The sequence below is a fragment of the Lissotriton vulgaris genome, chromosome 7 (assembly GCF_964263255.1).
Source record: "Lissotriton vulgaris chromosome 7, aLisVul1.2, whole genome shotgun sequence".
NCBI lineage: Eukaryota > Metazoa > Chordata > Amphibia > Caudata > Salamandridae > Lissotriton > Lissotriton vulgaris.
In genome coordinates, this window is record NC_141695.1 from 593,150,018 (window position 1) to 593,171,424 (window position 21,407).

At 44.3% G+C, this 21,407-nt stretch overlaps 1 protein-coding gene across 1 annotated transcript in view; it reads left to right on the forward strand.

The window, feature by feature from the left end:
• The first annotated feature begins 5,585 nt into the window (after nucleotides 1–5,585).
• Nucleotides 5,586–21,407, forward strand: part of LOC147702075 (uncharacterized) — a 91,469-nt gene continuing 75,647 nt past the window's right edge. The window contains exon 1 of the mRNA XM_086930695.1: nucleotides 5,586–5,606. The gene's annotated coding sequence lies outside the window, so the exon portion shown is untranslated. The remainder of the gene's footprint in view (nucleotides 5,607–21,407) is intronic.

A 21,407-nucleotide genomic window follows, 5' to 3' on the forward strand; every position in this document is an offset into this window, starting at 1 on the left:
ACTACTATTCAGGTGTAGATGGGCAAAATGTGTTTGATCATTTACCTACTTATGTTGGTAATGATAGTGGAGACATGGATGAATATAATTTGCCTCTTAAACAACTTAGCACTTATTTAGAAGGTAGAGTTAATTTGGCGGTACATAGGCACACATTTTTTACACAAGTTCAGTCTGATAATGAGTCTATTGATACTTATGTTACTGCTTTAAAGGTTTTAGTCAGCTATTGTGACTTTGAAGATTTCACCTCTCAGTTAATAAGGGATCAAATTGTGTGTAGATGTTATTCTAAGAGAATTCAGCAAAAGTTGCTTTCTTGCAAAAATCCATCTTTGGAAGATACCATTGATATTGCTAAAAGTATTGAGCGATCAGAATTACTCTAAACAATTAGAATCCAATGCATTTTCTACTGTAGCAGCTACTACTTCCAATCCAATTCCTTCCTCTAAACCACATATTTCTGATACCAAACCTAAGACAGGAAAACATTTTCCTGAGAAGAACAAGTCTTCTACACGCATGTTTCCAGGGTGTTATTGCTTTAGATTCGGTTCACCCTCTCATCTTTCTAATTTTACAAATTGTCCTGCTGTTACTCAAGAATGTCATAAGTGTAGAAAAACTGGTCACTTTAGCAAAATGTGCAGAGGTGGTAAACGTTTTCCAATTAGAAGTGTACAAGATGTACATTCCAATGAAAATTCTGATGAATTAGATAAGGGAATCGAAGAATTATCCCTATCTGTTGTGTCTGTAGAGTACTTAAACATTAACAATGTTCATTCTGATAAACAATTTGGTCATCCTTTTGTACAAGTTTCCATTCAATCTCATAACATTTCTTTAGTCATCGATTCAGGGCCAGGATAACTATTATTTCTATTGACAAATTCAAACAATCTTGGTGCAACATTGATTTTATTTCTCCTGATGTCATTTGCACTGCCTTTGAGGGCAGTAGGATTGATCTTGCAGGTTATTTTTGGGCTGATATTTCTTTTCAGAATAAAACAATTCATGGGAAAGTTTATGTTGCCCTTAAAGGTTTCAATGTCTTAGGATGGTGGCATCAAGCCGAATTTGGCATGAATATAAGACCTGGCCAGAAGAATCCTTTTTCTTTAGTCAATTCTCTTTCGGAATGTTCTCACTGGAAGAGTAATTACCCAAATGTTTTTAATGATAACATTGGCAAAATAAAAGATTTTGTGCATTCTATTAAAGTCAAAGAGAATGAAATACCAGTTAAACACAGAATAAGAAATGTTCCCCTTAGTATAAGGAATGATCTTACTATTATGATTAACAAAATGATTGAGGATGGCATAATTGAGCGTGTTGACGCCACTCTCTGGTTATCTCCCATAGTTTGGGCCAAAAAACGGTCTGGCGAACTTCGTCTTTGTGTTGATTTAAGATCAGTTAACAAAGCTATTTGGGTTGAAAACCTTCCATTGCCTCGTATTGAGGATTTAATCACTGTTGTGGGTCAGTCCAAATGGTTCTCCAAGTTGGATCTACGATTGGCCTACCATCCGGTAGTTCTTGATGAAAAATCTCGTCATCTTACAGCTTTTGTGACACCAGATGGTACATTTCAATTTTTGTCGGATGCCATTTGGACTGGCTTCAGCTGCCTCTGTATTCCAGAAGGTTATGACATCTATGTTTCAAGATATTCCCAATGTTTTAATTTTTCAAGATTATATTCTTGTACACACTGTTAAAGAACTTGAACACAATCAAACTTTGGATGCTGTTTTTCAAGATCTTCAGAACAATGGTGTCACCCTCAGGGAGGACAAGTGTATTTTTTCTGTAAACAAAAATGAATATCATGGTCACCTATTAACCAAAGATAGTGTTAAACTCAAACCCAGCATAGTTGAGGGCATTGTGAATGCTCCACATCCGTTGGATAAAGACCAATTACGATCTTTTCTTGGTCTATGTGAATTTTAATCTAAGTTCATAAGACATTTTTCCACTCTTACTGAATATTTTAGAAATGTATTGAAAAAAGGTTCTGAGTTTGTGTGGACAGCTTTATGCCAAGAACATTTTGTTTTAATTAAAGAGTGTATTATTTCTGCTCCTGCTCTCCAAGCTTCTGTTGAAGGATGTGACACTTTCATTACTGTTGATTCTAGTGCATATGGAATGGGTGAGTTTTGTCCCAAACGGATTGTGGAAGAGAATTTACTATCGGTTTTGCTTCCAGGAGAATGAAAGAAGTGAAGTTCAGGTTTTCCGTAATTGAAAAGGAAATGTTGGCCTGTGTTTAAGTATGGGCGAATTTTGCGGATCTGCGGTCCGTGAATTTGCGCGAAATTGCAAAAAACATTCGCGAATTTACGGATTTTCCGCAAAATCGTGGATTTTTTTGCGATTTGCACTGGAGTACTTTCTACTGGCTAATCCAGTAAGTGCTACCTCATTGGGTAAATGTATTAGGCTTTTCCTACACTGCAGCTGCGTAAAGGGCCAGATGATTTGTCTCCACTGACCATGTGTGCCTGTAACTTTGCCACCACGCCAAAAGGCGCCGAGGTCCCTTGAGTGAGCTGACCATCATAGTTGGGAAAGGGCGGGAAGATGTTTGATACCGCTAGTGTGTGGTGCGCGGCTTCTATGCGTGTCAACATGCCTCTTGTGTATATAGGGTCAGAGAGCGAGCAGGACAGCAGGTGAGGAGAAGGCAGCCTCCTGGTCACAGGAACTACACGGGATTGCGCTTGAGAAACTCATGGATTCAAAGAACTCCCTCGAGTATTGGGCGGGAAGACGTTTGATGCCACTAGTGTGTGGTGCGGGGCCAAACTAGTGGGCTTCTATGCGTGTCAACATGCCTCTTATGTATAAAGGGTTAGAGAGCGAGCAGGGCAGCAGGTGCGGAGAAAGCAGCCTCCTGGTCACAGGAACTTCACAGGGGTTGCGCTCGAGAAACTCATGGATGCAAAGACCCGGGGCTTCTATGCGTGTTCACATGCCTCTTGTGTAAAGGGTCAGAGAGCGAGCAGGGCAGCAGGTGAGGAGAAAGCAGCCTCGTGGTCACAGGAACTACACGAGGGTTGCGCTCGAGAAACTCAGGGATTCAAATACCTCCCTCGAGTATTACAGCTAATTTTCAACGGCAGATATGGGGTTAAAGCACACTTGCCCAGCCTCAACCGTGCTTACTAATGTTTTGGGCTGATTAAAACGTTACTGAATTTGAGCTTCAACTTGAGCACCTGCTTTATTTATATCTGTAAGTGCTTTCTGTTGAGATTAAATTTTTGGCCCAAAGGAAGAGCTTACAGAGTTAAGGCAGGTGCCCGAGTTGAAGCTAACTTTGCAAGTTGCAATTTCAACTCTGGCAGCTTGCCGGCGCCATTCTAAAATGGTTACAAAGTTAGCTTCAACTCGAGCACCTGCCTTAACTGTAAGTGCTTCCTGTGGGCCCAAAAAGAAATCCGCCCACGAGCGGATTTGCAGATTTTTCGGCAATTTCGTGAGATTTGCGGATCACAAAATTGCAGATAATCTGCAAATTCCGCGAGAGAAACTGAGTTTTGGCCCACAGTTACCTGTGTTTGGGGAGTTGAAAAGTTTAAATCATACGTTTGGGGAAGAAAATTTTGGCTGAGGGAAGATCATAAACCTCTTGTTGATATTCTTTCTGGATCCAAAATTAAAAAGTCCACTGCTAGACTTGCTAGATTGTCTACCAAATTGTTGGAATTCAGTTTCACAGTTCTCCATATTCCTGGTGGTAAAAATGTAAAAGCAGACTTTCATTCAAGACTTCCAATGGAAAATACTTCCAATGAGATTTCTGAAGACATTGAGGAATGCATCAATGCCAATGTCGATGATACTGTTATTTGTTCTGATATGTCTTCTTGGCGAGATGCATTATGTAATGATTTTGTTTTGACGCAGGTAATGGATTTTGTTGTTAAAGGATGGCCTAGGGAGAAAGTTCTTTCTGCTGATCTTCAACCATTTTGTAAAATTCTGGTGAATTATCTATTAAGAATAATTTGATGGTTAGGGATAATAAACGTATTCCTCCCACTGTATTCCGAGTAAGGATCATGGAAACAGCTCATTCGGGTCATTTGGGCAGGAGTGCAACTAAACGCAGAATTAGAAATGATTTCTGGTGGCCTAGCATGGATCGTGATATTGACAATTTAGTCCAGAATTGTGTACAGTGTTGTTATAGTGACAAACATCTCACTACCAATACTCCTATACCCAAACTTGTTTTGTGTCCATCCAGAGTATGGCAAAGAGTTTCTATTGATCTTCTTTGTCCTTTCCATGTTTTGCCTAATTGCATGAGGTATTTTATTGTTCGTATTGACAATCTTTCTAGATGGGTGGAAGTAAGAGGTGTGTCTGATTCCAATTCTAAACCTGTTATTAGGTTCTTACAAGACATGTTTTCTAGAGAAGGTGTTCCGGAAGAAATTTTAACCGATAACGAGTGCAATTTACTTCTCCATCTATGCAAGAGTTTTTGACTACATTGTGAATTAAAGATTTACGCACTCCTCTTTATCACCCTCAATCCAATAGTAAAGTTGAGAGGTTTAATAGGGTTCTTGTTGAATGTGTACAGAGTACTCTCAATAGTCATTGGGATTGTGAAACAGCTGTAGGCAACATGATTTGGGCATATAGAACCACTCCGCACTCTGTGTCGGGTTCCATTCCTTTTGAATTGATGAGAGGGAGGAAAGTTTCTTCTTTTTTGTGTCCGATCTGGAAACTTAATGCTTTCAATAATCATTTTTCTGTAACTGAAGAAGCTTCAAAAGCTAAAAGAATGTCTGATGATGTTAATCGTCTTAGATTTGATAAGAGTTCTCAATCTGGCAGAAAGAAATTGATCAAATTTTCTGTTGGTGATTTGGTAAGAGTAAAAGATCCTTTATTGTTGCAAAAAGGTTTATCCAAATTCAGACAACCTCATTATAATTCTGAGGTTAAGGGGCATGTGGGAAGACTTGTTTATGGACAGTGGTGGAGTTTTTCTCGTCTTGCCAAAGTCTTTCAACCTAACAGATCATCTAATTTACTGGTTTCTTCTCCTGAAGTTGTTTTGCGACGCAGTTGTAGAACAAGAAGGATGCCAAAGAAATTACTTGATTAATTTTTTTTTTGTTTCTTTCCATTTCTTTTTTATCTTATTTTTGTTTAAGGGGGAGATATGTGGTGTTCCAATGTATCCTATCCTAATGAATATTAATTTTATGTATTACATTTTTCCTCTTCAATTATTTCTAGTTTGGAATGTTAATATGTTATTGTCCTCATATTATGTTCTGGATTGAAATGGAATGTTGGGCATTCTATCCAGTGTCAGTTGAAGCTGTACCTCTGGGCCCGTCAGTCCTGTATGCATATTCTTTATGAGAAATAAATATATTTGAATAACCCAACTTGGTGATTCCTCGACTTTACAGGAACCGAGAGACTGCTCTAGTGATGAGATCACACACCCTTTGGCTGAGGGGGATGGAGGTGGGCCGGAACTGCCAGTGGGAGATGCAGCAGATCCTAGCAGCCCGAATGTTTGAATCTGGCTCTGTTACAGTAGCTGGGGTCAGGTAATATGGAAACGACAGCCTATAAGACATCAGCATGCCAGCTCACCAGCAGTATCAGTAAATACTGTAGTGTGGTTCACTAAGGACCCGTTTTGATATTTCTTATCGGGAAACAACCTTTACAACTCAGTCATTACATTGCACTACCTTTACATAGCAGTCATAACATCACAACATCCTTTACATCGCATGTCATTACAACGCAGCCATTACATCGCAAGTCATTACAATGCATAACATTACAAGGCATAGTACCCTTACACTAGCCAACACTTACCCTACTGTTGCACTCACTGGAGTTAGAAAAGTAATTTTTACTTCTACACTATCCAACACTTACCCTACTATTGCACTCACTGGAGTTAGAATAGTAATTATTACCCCTATACTATTGAATACTTACCTTGAAGTAGTGTGGCTCACTGGTTAGAGGCGGCAGACCCGAGAGCAGAGGACGGCCCGGGACCAGGGTTCGATTTCCGGCGCGGCAGGTTTCTGGACCAGGGTCAGCGGACTCGATAATTCTCTCGCCTCGGTGCCCACTCTGATCAGCGATCACACTCGGCAACTCTGGGCATTAGCTTGCCTCATCTTCACTAACAGCCCCACCAGACCGCCAGGGATGCCTGGTCTCACCCTGGAGATACCCATTAAGGGACCATCTCTCAGGGAAGCCAGGAAGGGTTTCGCAGCGGTCGAAGCGCCTTGGGACCCTACGGGTAAGTAGTGCGCTATATAAATGCCAATACATTTACATCTTAAATGCAATGTAATGGTATGCATTGTAATGATATGTGCTGTAAAGGTATAATACAATGTAATGGAATGCGTTGTAAAGGTAGTTTCTGAAAATGTGATGTACTGGCATGCTATGTAAAATAATGCGTTGCAAAGGATGTTGCGATGTAAAAACTGCATTGTAAAGGCATGCATTGGAAATGTATGCGTTGTAACTTCATACATCTGCGAGCATGTAGTGGGAATTAACAGGGTTGGTTCATGCATACAGGTGGGTGGGTGACAGACCTCTCTTTCTCCTCTTATACATAGTTGCTTTATAGCCATGGGTCCAGAAGAGTGAGAAGGACTAGGGAAGTAGGGAGGGGGTAGGTGGAGCAATGGGTTGTTTGTTAAGATTGCTGTCCCACTTTGGACATGCTGGGTCAGAGGAAGGAATACTGGAAACAGAACAGACTCCTCTCCAATATCTGACAAACGTGGAAAGGCCTGCCCCATACTCTCGATACACCTATGTCCACCTCCTTAGAGAAACGGACCATGTCAGTCCAGACCTGGAATGTTAATAGTCTGATAGGATTAAGCTGGGGCTAGTCACCCAATATGTAAAGCACCGACAGTCCGACGTAGTGTTACTCCAAGAAACCCACTTCTAGGGCACCCAGTGTAACTTTCTGGGGAGGGGAATGTACATAGTGCTGGCACATGCCGGGTACACATCTGGATCCAGAGGGGTTGCAATCTTGATTAGAAAATCAACCCCCTTTTGAACAAAACTGTAAATGGGTCGATCCAGATGCACATTTGTAGACTTTTACGGGTACTTGGGGCAGATGACAGATCACACTCATCTGCATTTATGCACCTCCCAGACTGCAACCCCCAGTACTCCTCAAAGTGGCAGACATACTCCTAGAGACCCCCACAACCTTCCATGTCCTAGGGGGAGACTTCAATGATGTGATGTGCGCAGTAGCAGATCAGTCAGGGACACACATAGAAAAGTAAGGCACCACACCATTAGCCTACTTCGCAGACACGTGGAGATCTCAACACCCACATACCAGACAATACTTCTACTGCTCGGGGACCCATAACGTATATTCAAGGCTAGACTACCTTTTTGTCCCCTCAAATGAACTGGGAGAGATTAATCAGATAGAATACCTGTTGAGAGGGCTGTCAGACCACTCACCCCTTTGGGTACAAATAGGGGCTAAAAGCCAAGAATCACTGAAAACATGGAAATTAAACAACTGGGAACTATAAAATCCTAAAAGACTATCTAACCTACACCGCCTCTATGAGGTAGGCGACAAGCCGGAAAACTGCTGGCATGGCTTAGCAAGAAGAAAACTGAGGCTAGATGGGTGAGTTCAATCACAGACGAACATGGAGTGACTCTCTCCACAGACGAGCAAATAGTATCATCATTCGCAAAACACTATGAAGAATTCTATGATAGGAAGACATCTAGTCACACAGCTGAACTGGACGAATATTTTAAAGGTATACAGGTTCCCAAAATAGAGGAGGGTGACATGAAAACATTAGATGGAGACCTGGCCCTAGCAGAAGTGAATGAGGCTATTTCCCAACTTAGACTGGGACTACGAGTTGAGCTATATAAAACATGTACAGACCTATTGAGCCCCTACCTACTGAGCCTCTACCAAGACACATAAAAAGAGAGCATTCTCCCAGTAGACCTCTCGACCACCACTATTGTGACTATTCATAAAAAGGGCAAACCCAAAACAAATGCCATTCATACAGCCCCATCTCTCTGCTGAATACAGAGGTCAAAATTCTAGCGACAATCTTGCTCATGCGACTCTTGCAGGTCATAACGACTCTTGTCCATTGTGATCAATCAGGGTTCATGCCGGGTCAGGCAACCAGATGGAACCTCCTTAGATTACACAATTGGATAATGGTGGTTAAAATCTGCAATGATCCACACATTTTCTTTCTTTGGGTGTGGAGAAAGCATTTGACGCAGTGCATTGGCCCTTCCTAGACTCTATTATAGTCAAATTCAGATTTGGCCTGAAATTTAGGAAATGGGTGAGCCTATTGTGCACTGCTCCCAGAGCAGCAGGGTGAGTCAACAGGAAAATCTCCCGCGCATGCATGATACGCTGCGGGACTAGACAGGGATGCCCTTAATCCCCAGTCGTATTTGGACTCATGATTGAACCACTAGCATGTGCGATTAGACAACACCATTTTGTGTTCACAAGCCAGTGAAACCAGCCCCCCTGCCTCCACCCCCCCACGCCCCACCAGCAACTGGGATTTTCTACATCAGAGGGTGCTTCTGTTAGCTGTTTAAACTGTGTTTACTAGGGCCTGTACACTTCGTTTTTTGGCCAGCAGAGGGAGTACAGTTTTATTCAAACAGTATTGTTAGACTTCAAGTTAGGGAGTCCCTTACCTGCTGAAGTCCAAAGTGTGGATTGACCCTGTCTGTCTCCTAGGAGATTCTGAACAGGAGAAGCAGCTGCCCAGCCCCCACCCCCAGGCCAGCAGACCATTGGCTATTAAGCTAACAGGCAAGTCTGAGCCCTCCTCTCACACCTGTCCAGGCCCTTAAGGTCTTGCTGGGTGCACCCCAAATCATTCTCCTCCATCTTGTGAGTTGCAGCCTACCTGTGCCCCAGATTGCAGTGAGCAGAGTCCATGAAGTGGTAAGGAGACAGACTAGTGCTGTCTCTTCCCAAGACAAACGTTGTTTAAAAAACGATTTTCACTTTTTGTGTTTACTGTCTTTGGTTGTCACAGTTTAAAATTGTAGTTTTAGCCTGTCTGTGATTGCATATTTTATCACCTGTTTTGTGTTTTAAACTTGTGGTTTTCCCTGCCCATGATTACTTCCATTTAACGTGTTGAATTGTGGGATTTGCAGTCCAACCTCTGTGGTTTGTCCCTCTCATTCCTTGGTGGCAATTCTGTTTTCCTTCCAAATTTCTCCTTTGCTTTGTGCTAAGACCTCTATGTTAAAACAGTGCACTCCCAGCCACCATTTTGTGTTCACAAGCCAGTGAAACCAGCCCCCCTGCCTCCCCCCCAGCAACATGGATTTTCTACATCAGAGGGTGCTGCTGTGAGCTGTTTAAACTGTGTTTACTAGGGCCTATGCACTTTGGCCAGCAGAGGGAGTAAAGTTGTATTCGAACAGTAATTTTAGATTTCAAGTTAGTGAGGCCCTTACCTGCTGAAGTCCAAAGTGTGGATTGAGCCTGTCTGTCTCCTAGGAGATTCTGAACAGGAGAAGCAGCTTCCAACTCCCTGGCCAGCACACCTTGTCTGAGGTCGCTGGAACCTTATAGTGGTTGGTACATGTCTACCCTGATTGGTGATTGTATCTGGTGTTTCCATTGGATTAGGGTTAATGTCCTCATTGGTTGGGTATCTGAGGGTTCTGATTGGTTTCTGGGTCTGTGATTCAGTCATTGTAGGGTTGGGACTAGGGCTAGGGTTGGGATTTATATATTAGAAGTAGGGACTAGGGCTTCCTAAGGTATTGGTTGTTGGGAGTAGGGTGGGACTAGGACTAGGGTTAGACCTTTAATTGGAAGTAGCGATTAGGGCTTCTGGTGTGATTGGTTGCTGGACTGGGTGTGGGACTTAGAGTAGGGTTAGGCTTTCTATTGGAAGTAGGGACTAGAGCAACCTGTGCCATTGGTTGCATGGACTTGTTTTGGGACTACTGGTAGGGCTTAGGCCTTTATTGGAAGTAGAGATCGGGGTTTTTGAACTGATTTGGTGCTTGGACTAGAGCTAAGATTGACTGTAAGGTCCTGTCTCCTATTGGTTCTAGATTTTAAGGTTAGTATTGTGATTGGATAGTGTTAAGGCTAGGGTTCCAATTGGCTGAAGGGGTCACCTGATTACTAGGGCTATACATGACCAGTGTTAGGGCATCTCAGCCCGGGCGTCGAGGCTAAGGGCAGAGAGGACAAGGGCAGCTGCCTGTTTGAGCCTGTCAAGGGCAGGGAGGACAAGGGCAGTTTCCTGTTTGAGTCTGTTAAGGGCAGAGAGGACAAGGGCAGCTGCCTGATTGAGCCTGTTCGAGAAGGGTCAGGACTAGGGCCAGAAATGCTGCCCTTTTTCTCATTTAGCAATACCCAGCCCACACCATCCACATCCACAAACAGAGCAACATACTCATACCAAATGTACACCACGCACAACACTATGCACAGATTAATGTACCAGCATGTACTACAAACCCACCAAACCACATCTGCACACCCTACTATCCCAACTACCACACATATCCACCATCACCTACAAACAATACACAACTCTATCCTATACCACTAACCAATACACTCATCACTAACACAACGCCAATCAATGCCATACATAACTACATCCCATTCAGACACATTCTCTCTGCTGTAATTACACCTAACAGACCACCTTTTATCACTAACAAACATATAATCATCCTTCCATCAGTTGTCCAACAAACACCCTCCTCTCCCTTCTACCATAATAACACTAACGCACAACACACACACTGCACACCACCACACTTTGTAACTCTTGCAACAAACCAGTCTAAGATAAACACTCTCACCTCTACTTCATTCCCTCCTACACACAACATACACTCTACTCATAAAAACATCACCACCCCCTCTACATCACAACCTCCTCTCACAAACAATACTGCACAACCAAATCCATTTCATGAAACGTATACATCAGCACCCTTTTTGACTACTCCTCAATAGCAAAACATATCACACAAACCAGCACAACAAGATCTTCAAAGCCCAACACCTCATAATACTTACCATCACAAAATACAAACATATACCCACCTTTCAAGCCACACAAAGGAACAAACGCCAATGCCAAGCTTTCACTCTTCCACCACACCTAACACAGATACAGCAATACAGCAACTCTCTTCTAACCGCCTCTTATCCATTGGACAATTTAGAACATTACTACATGACCCACTTGCTGCACCACCTCCCCTGACTCATACACCTTCCGCTTTAAACACACACAAAAAATATAAGCAACATGCCACACCTCACAACTTTGCTTCCCCATGTCTACTTCACAACAATGTTACACCACAAAAGCAACACAGCACTCCAACTCACTCTCAAACACCTTCTCCAACACATACCCACGCAGACCCATCAAAATGCATTCTTAGCATGCTGGATGAGGAACACGATACAAAACAGCTACACAATTGCTATCCTAATACAGCTAATACCAGCACTTAAAACACACCTGCTACAAACCCACACAATACTGATCCCTCTTCTACCAAACAAAGCCCCACTGTCACCAAAGGCCACTCACTAAACTGCCTACTAATAAATGCTCGATCCCTCTCTAAAAACAAGCATCACATCTACGACCTTCTCACCGATGCAAAACCAGACATACTATTCATAACCAAATCATGGTTGGGAGAAGATATGGCTCTAGTCCTGCATGAAGCCATTCCTCTAGCCAAAAAAGGAGGTGGTCTAGCTGTTGTATTCAGGCAAACAATACATATCACTAAAAGTGACAACATCTCCATAAAGAATTGTGAGGCTCTTCTAACAAGATGCAATCTTACACCATCTTCCTCCTGTAACTTCCTGCTCCTTTACAGACCTCCACCTAGCAAGGCAACATTCCCAGACGCACTTCTAGACACAGTTTCAAACCTGATAACAATACACTCCAACATATGCGTTCTGGGTGACATTAACATTTGGTTTGATAAACCCAATATGACCCATCCAAAAACAATAATCACCGGCCTAGACGCATTGAACCTGCATCAGATTGTCCACAATCCGACACACACCGCTGAACATATCCTAGATGTCATTTTTGCTTATACTGAACTAGTTACCTTTCAAACTATAACCACAGTCACATGGTTAGACCACCACTTGCTTGGCTTCCAACATAAAACATCGCTACGCTACTCACCTAAAACTACTTTACATCTATCCACCTATCAGCCGTGGAACAAACTCAATTTGGAGCACTTGGAAACACAACTAACATCCAGTACAAATCTGGAAACCATAAATTCTGTTCAAAATCTATGAATGACTACAGGAAGCTTTTGACATCCTAATACCATTCAACAGAACAAAAGAAAAAAAGCGCCTTGGAGAAACATAGAAATAAAAGACATAAAACAACAAATTAGAAAGGTGCAACACACCAGGCTCAAAACAAACGCCAAACAAGACAAACTTCACCTACAGAAAATTAACAGATTATACAAGTCGGCTATCAAAAAAGCTAAGAAAAGGTACTATTCAGACAGAATTCAAAACGCTAAATGTGCAAATAAAGAATTCTATAAAATACTCAATGAATTTCACAAACCAAATTGCCTAGAAGGAACTCATCCTGTTACTCAAGATTTCACAGACAAACTGGCAAATCATTACACCGACAAAGCAGACATGTTGGAATCGTACTTAAAACAGAAACAAAGCACCAGCACTAACCCTTGTGCAAAACAACAATCCAAGAATGTTCTAATCAAGCCTCTCCGTTCCTTCCAACACATCTCACACGATGCATTTATGGACCTGGTCAAAGCAAGCAGGCCTGCCGGCAGCCCTTCTGACCCCTGTCCGCCACAAACTTTCACGACAATTCTTTTAACAACCTCTGCTGCCACTCCAGTAAGAATAATCATCAACGATTCCTTAACTACTGGAATATTTCCAGAAGAACTCAAAAAGTCATACATACGCCCTTTACTGAAGAAAACAAACTTGGACCCGCTGAACCCTGACAACTACAGACCGATAGCAAATGGACCCTTCCTCAGCAAACTGATAGAAAGAGCAGCGTTCGCCCAGATGTCACAATTCATTGAAGAGAATGACATACTTTCAGACTTCCAAACAGGATTCCATCCAGGAAGAGGCACTGAATCTGCCCTCCTTGCCATCTGGGATGACCTAAAGAATACAGTTGACCGCACAGGGGTTGCTGCACTACTCTTCTTGGACCTCTCATCTGCCTTTGACACGGTTGACCATGACACTCTGAAACAAAGACTCTATGAAGCCGGCATGGAAGGAACTGCTCTAGACTGGATTGCATCCTACCTTCGAAAGAGAACTAATGTCATCCATACAACACCTTTCTCATCCAAACCGTACTCCACAAAAGCAGGGGTCCCTCAAGGTTCTATCATCTCGCCCATGCTTTTCAATATCTACATGAAGTCATTACCAGTACTGATCAATACATTTCACCTCACATGCTATAACTATGCAGATGACACACAAATACTCCTTCAACTGGAATGCCCCAAAGACTTTGGAAAATTACCAATTTTCAGCTATTTCAGAGTCATGGATCAGTGGATGACCTGGAGCCATCTCAAATTGAATGCTTCAAAAACTGAAATACTCACGTGTGGCAATTGGAAACATTACAACCCGCTTGCCGCATGGCCTGATGAACTTGGATCACTGCCTAAAGTATCGAAGGAAGTAAGAAACCTCAGAATGACCATGGACTCCAAACTGTTAATGAATGCCCAAGTGGATAAACTAGCAAGATCAAGCTTTGCTACTATAAAAACGCTGCGACTAATTTTCACTCATTTGGGATTTCCACACAAGGTCCAAGCTACCATCTCCCTTGTTCTGTCCAAACTCCATTACGCCAATAGCCTCTACCACAGATCACCTTTAACGACCATGAAAAGACTACAATGGATTCAGAACTCGGCTGCCAGACTACTCTTGCATATCAAACTGCGAGAGCACATCTCCCCTGCCTTGAAAGCCCTGTATTGGTTACCGGTTGCCAGAAGATCCACGTTCAAGCTGCTTGGTATCACCCACAAAGCAATACATGGAATGGGACCACTCTTCATCAGGAATAAAATCACCAAACACATTCAACGAAGGAACCTCCGCTCTAAAGGAGCATCTCGCCTCAAAATCCCACCATACAAGAAAAAAACCATGGGTGGCACATCCTTCTCTATTCAAGCAGCCAAACTATGGAACTACTTACCCCCAACATAAGGTCCACCGACAACCACCTTATCTTCAGACAACTACTCAAGATTTGGCTCTTCCCCACATAAGCACCAATCGCAAACCGAAATTTACAGCATATCCCTCTGTATACTAGCATTTGTTTTCACTATATATATGTACCTATCTTTGTGTATCTATACTACTAGTATAAAGAGAGAACAGAAACCTTTTGGCAAGGTAAACACGGGAACCACAGTGCCAATCCACACACCCAATACATTGTTGGAATCCTCAGGGTGTGTAGATGGACATAGGCGACAAAATAAAACGTAAATTAAAAAATTAAAATGTCAAAACAAAGTAGTTCCCTAAAACTAGCGCCGGCCGCGACGTAGCGCTGACCGCGACCTAGACGTGATGACGACAGTCGGGACGGAGGGGTGACGAGCGGCGAGGAATGGCTGTGAAGTCCGGAGCGGGCGGCTCAGGTAAGGCAAAGGCAGGCGGGAGGCGGGCGGGAGGCGCGAGGCGCGGGGCGGTCTGGGCAATGTCGGGGCGGGCGGGGGGCAGCGGCGAGGCGGGAGGCGGGAGGGATGCGGTCTGGGCAATGTCGGGGCGGGCGGGGTGTGGCGGCGAGGCGGGAGGGATGCGGTCTGGGCAATGTCGGGGCGGGCAGGAGTGCACAGAGGCATAAAATGCTGCCCCCTTCTGCCCTGGGCAACGCCGGGGCGGGCTGCTAGTCACTTTGTATAAACATGTCAAATAATTATGTTGTTGAAAGAAAAATAATAATAAATAAATAAAAATCATCTTTGGTCTACATGTACATACTTCCATTGTGCATCTATGTACCTTCCATGTACTTGGATCTGTGTGTCTGTTACTTTTCTCCTGAAAAAGCATATCCAGTGCACTACCCTATTTCTCATCCTGTGCCTCTATCAATATCTACATATACTTACCTCCTTTATGTATCTATTTATTTATTTATTTATTTAATGGCATTTGTAGAGCACGTGCAATTACCCGTAGGCGTCTCGGCGCTGGTATGCAATGCTTTCAATGTAATTATGGATCTATATATTTATCACTTTCTTCTAATTTAGCATTTCCAATGCACTACCCTATTTCTCAGCCTATACGTCGCGCTCAATATCTTCTAGCACAACCTTCTGTCTCATCTCAAACTTCTTCTACTACTCCTTCCAATGCACTACCCTATACATCTATCAATATATCCTCTACATCCACTCTCTCATTTATCCCAAACCCCATACCACTACTTTGATTGCCAAAATAACCCTTTCTAGACTCTCTCCTACTCTACCCCTCCTTGCATCATCTGACACCTCTTTTACTATACCCATCCCCTAAAACACACTTTTCTAAACTCTTCCCTCTGAGTCCTACCCTCCAAAAGTCCTTTTTACTCATCCAAAAGCCTCCTCCTTCTGCTAAGACCTAAAACATTATTTTTTTTATTAAAAAAAAACTTCACTCTTTTATCCCTCCACTATCCTTTTCAATCAAAATTAACAGACTAACATCATCACTTCTCAAATTCCATATTAAACTATACTAATATACTACCTAAATAACTGAATACCATATCCACTACTCAAATTACTTCATATTTTTTACTATACTCAGTAATCCTTTATTGGTTCCGGAGTGGCGTGCTACTCGCCAGAAAAGCGCTTCAACACCCATCAGGGGTAACAAGTGCTATATGAATGCAAATCTTTCTTCCCCTTTTATCCCTCCGCTATCCTTCTCACTCCAAGTAGCTGACTAATATCCACCACTGAAATTACTTCATATTTCACCATATTAATTCACCACTAATCCTTTGTAGGCTTCCTGAATAGGGTGCGTCAACAAGCGCTAAATAAATACAAACCGTTGTCCTCCTCTATCCTTCTGCTATCATTCCAAATCCAAATAAGTGATTAACCTATCCACCACTTAAAATGTACTTGCATGTTTCACTATACTAATTCAACACTAATCCTCTATGGGTCCCGGAGTAGCGTGCTACTCGCCGAAAAAGCGCTTTGGCGCCTCGTCAGGGATAGTAAGCGCTATATAGATGCAATTACAACACAATACAATACGTAACAAAACCGGACACAATAATACCTACATTGCTTTCAATAGTAGAGGAATATGGCTGGCTGTCGGGATATAGGGTACATCGGCAAAATTCAATTTTATACTGCCCGAACCATATATTGAAATGGCTGTTGCTCCCCGGTGATTTCCAAATTGCCACAGAAGGATTTAAATGCTTTGGAGTCTTCCTTAAACCACAAGCAGGGGTCTGCCAATGCCACAACATCTTTGCAGGTCTTAGCGAACTTTAAACAAGACGCAGACAACCTCTCTCAATAATAGGCCAGGCAGCCATGTTTAAAATAATCTCCCTGCCCCAATACTTATACACTCTACAGAATACATATCATCCTCTCCCCAGAACGATCTTCAGGGAAATAGACTCTGAACTCCGAGCATTACTATGCACCCAAGGATAACCATAAAAATGCTGCACCGCAACCCATATCATGGGAACTAGCAATACAGGACATTGAAGCGTACTATTGGGCAGCACACAACTCCTGTAAATGACTGGATACACATAACCTGGGACCATTTCACATATAGACTAAAAAGGGAGACTCTGACGCCGCACACGTTCCTACACTACTTGTATGGAGAGAAAGGGATCCTAGCGATGAGAGTCACTGTGGAGGCATGGGAAAGAACCACTAGGACACAGGGGCGGTCCTACAAGATAACTAGCGCCACCCCGCTGTGGAAGGGAAGCAGGCTCAGAGAGGTGGGCGGGCTCCAGGGCTTTGAAAACTGGGACATACTGGGGATCTTCACAGTGGGAGATATAACAGTAAGTGGAGAAATCAAAACTTTTTTATGCTACAAAATAAATGTAAACTACATAACTCCCCCTTCATCAAATATGCTCAGTTACGCCAGGCATGTGGAGCAGAAGGAATAAGGGAAACAGAGATACCAGAGTATGCACCACTTGAGGGGAGACTACTACAGAGGAAGAGCTCAAGATAAAGGCTGTGTCACTCACCTATAAGACAATTAATAATAACATGCCTGACACCATGGGTAAACTAAGGGAAACCAGGGAAAGAGACCTAGGGGAACTAAAAGAGGTTGATTGGGAAGCAGCCCTAATGTACCCTGGAGAAGTGGCAATCAAAATCAGACTGCATCTTATCCAGTTTTATATCCTTCATAGGTCATACTATGACAGAGTAAAACTGCATAAAATTTGCCGGGCAAAGAACCCCCAGTGTTTGTGTTCTCGAACACCTGCAGGAAATTTCATACACGCGATATGGGAGTGTCCCCATATCCAAGCCTACTGGGACAAAATACTCAAAGAGTTAAATGCAATACTAGGATTGTCCCTTCCAGCAGACCCTAAATGTATACTCCTGGGAATTCCATGTGATGTAGATGTCCTCAGAGTCCAATTGCTCTTAAACTCGCTGGGTTTGATAGTGGTGAAGCGTGATATAGCACGGTATCGGGTCTCACGAGAAATCCTGACATTACATGAATGGAAACGCGGTATGGCCCTCTCCGTGGCAGCGGAAACTGTTACATATAAGAGCAGAGGGTGCCACAAGAAATTTACTAAAGTATGGAGTAACTGGATGAACTACTATGGCTTAATAGGAAGCAGTGATTGTACCCAAACTGTTACACATGGTGCCCTGGTACTAAGCAAGACCCAAAGGGCTCAAGGCACCAAGAGAGGGAGCTAGAGTGGAAATCAGGGCATACCAACGTACAAGGGAATGGTACACAATGTTAGTTGCCCACAATGTATTAAAAATAAGTTAGAATACAGGGACTGAGAAAACTGAACTAATATGTCTGACCTAAGTGTGACTTGTATGTTTATTCTGTTTAAACAACTGAAACAAAAAAATATATTTTGGAAAAAAAAATCGAGGGCAGGACGCTCATGACCACGCCGCTGCACGCCACCAGTCCTTCACTTCACGGGCAGCGTGCTCCTGACCAGACCCGCCACTGCCAGACTAGGCTCCACACCAGGGCAGCACTCTCACTTCATGCCGCTGCCCACAACGCCACTAGTTCCTGGGCAGCACGCTACTGACCACGCTGATACCAGCGCTCCGGACCACTGTCACTTCACGGGTAGTGCACTTCAGACCACGCCACTGCCCGACTCAAGCCTTTGAAATCTTCCCGGACAGCACGCTCCTCTCCATGCTGCAGGCCGACTTACTAGCAAATTTGTGAGGCACAGAATTCGCCCAATGGGGACTTTAAACCCTCATCAGTGGCATCGATACTCACGGATTTACTAAGTGTAGCTAAATGATCGATCCAGCGGAGCAGCGAGCTCTCCTCACCCTGCTGCGCGTGCTCCACTGCCACAATCTTCCTGTGCAGCGCACTATAATGATGTCCTTCCACGGCAATCCAACTGCTATATGGCAACCCTGGCAATCCAACGGCGAAGGCACATGCTATCTCAGGCATCCTCCACGCCCTTATAACCCTGTGGTGTTCCCAGGAGGCCCCTCGCAGATTGGTCACTTCAAAACAAGCTGACCAATCGGTGCCCAGCATTTTCCTGGTCTCTGCTACTATCCACTCTCATGTTGTGCCCTAGCAGGATTTTGACCCGGGCCCCTCATCGGGCTGGCTGCACCTCCCCGGCTTACGTACTATCTCAGCCTCGGTCCACTTGACCACATCTGCGTGCCATTGTTCCAAAGCCAGTGCAACATTAAAATTCCAGGTATGGCTATTCGCCACTTGGCAAATACCAAGGCCAGACTCTACAAACAAAAGCATTGCTTTGTCTTTTAAGTAATCTGACTGCGGCTGCCCGCGGCTCACGCAGTGGGCCACCTAAAAGGCAGCCACCTTAGTGCCACTTAGGCACACCATCACCCCCTATAGTCTGGAGACCCTGGGGAGAAGTTCCACAGCCCGACGCTCGGGCCACGTCATTTCCGGCGTGCAAAAGGTTAGAGGAAGGTACTTATACGGTCCCCTGCCTTTCTGGCACCCTCTTTGCTGCCGGGCATGCGGACACGGCAGGTATGAATAAAATGTGCATACATTTATTTTGCCAGGGTTCAAGGTGTGGGTGATTGGCCACTCGTGTGTCACCAGGTTGGCACAATGGTCGGAACACAGGACTTGGAAGCACAGGTTCTCCCAGACACAGATTGCCTGGCTGGGGTACTCTCGCATGCGATGGCACAGCTTACTTAACAAACTGCAGCAGAGACTGGCAGGCGGGGGAGGCCCCCAAATCCTGGTCATCCATCTTGGAGTCAATAGCCTCACTGTTATGGGCAGAGGGGCACTGTTGCAGGCAATGAAGGTAGATATGGGTGAAATCAGCAAATACATTGGGCACTGCGAGTTATGGTGGTCATGTGAGGCAGTTGAACATTCCCGGACAGAGATAAACAGCGCCATGTGCAAGTCCACAGACCAACGGGGCTTTGGCTTCATCAGGCACGGGCTAATTCAGGCTAACACCAAAGGTTATTTTGACAAGGACGGGGTGCACTTGTCACAGGTGGGCATGGATTTGTTTTTACTGGACATTAGCGAGGCCCTGGAAATAGCAGTTTGCAGGTGAGGAAATTGGCAGTCTTGGTGGGGGGGCATTGGGGGCAATGGGGGCCACCTCCAGAGCTGTGGCGATCCGGAGGCAGAAGGATACAGAAGGATACCTCTTCAGGAGCACAATAGGGGTGCCAGAGCAAAATCCCAGAAGTCCTCATGGCAGGTCCCTGGAAGAAAATTGTCGGTGCCCAGCTAGTCTTCAGGGTGGTTGTAAGGCTGAACAACCGGGGGCTGGCCTTGCAATGCTCCGAACGAAAAGGGGCGTGAGTAAGATGGTGGTCCAGTGGTCAATGGGATCCAAGGGAGAGGGATCCCATCATAATTGGTAGTACTGATTGGGTCTGCCACATTGCAATTTTGGCTCATCAGGCTGGCAGGGCAGTGTATGTCAGTCACCGCTGCCTGTCCTTGGATCGCCCATAAGATAACCCAACATTTTGCATACTTTTGTATGGAATAAACCTGCAGCAATATTTTCCCAACCAAAAATTTGTGTTGTGTATTTATTTACTTATTCCATCATGCATGCAATTTGGCAAGGGGTGGGGAGTGTTGCTTATATAGGCACTATGCGGCTCCCCGCGGCTCACGCAGTGGGCCACCTAAAAGGGCGGCCACTTTAGTGCCACTTAGGCACACCATCACCACCTCTAGTCTGGGGACCCTAGGGAGGAGTCCAACAGCCCGACGGGTGAGCCGCATCATTTCTGGCGCACAGAGGGTCGGGGGCAGGTACTTATACCACTCTCTGCCTTTCTGGCGCCCTCATTGCTGCCTGACACACTGTCTCCTGGCCTACAAAATACCTGGTGTGTGGCTGGGGAGCACGATTAGGTAGGACCTTTTAATGTTCTTGTTTGTGTTGCAGGCGGAGTTACAGGGCGATCCGGAGGCAGAAGGTTACAGAAGGGTACTTCTTCAGGATCCCAATAGGGGTGCCAGTGCCAAATCCCAAAAGTTCTCATGGCAGGTCTCTGGAAGAAAATCGTTGGTGCCCCGCTAGTCCTTAGGGCGTTTGTAAGCCTGAACAACCTGGTGCTGGCCTTGCAACACTCCACCCGAAAAGGGGCGTGGTCCAGTGGTCCACGGGTTCCAAGGGAGAGGAACCCCATAACAATTGGTAGCACTGATTGGGTTGGCCACAGTGCTATTTGGCTCATCTGGTGGGAAGGGCAGCGTAGGTCAGTCACCGCTGCCTGCCCTTGGATCACCCGTAAGATAACCCACTTTGTTGCATACTTTTGAATGGAATAAACCTGCTGCAATATTTTTCCAACCAAAAAATTGTGTTGTGTATTTATTTATGTATTCCATCATGCATGCAATTTGGCAAGGGTTGGGGAGTGTTGCCTATATAGGCATTAATGCCTATGGCAGCAGGTGGTGCCTTTAGTGGAATAGGTAGTACCAGTGG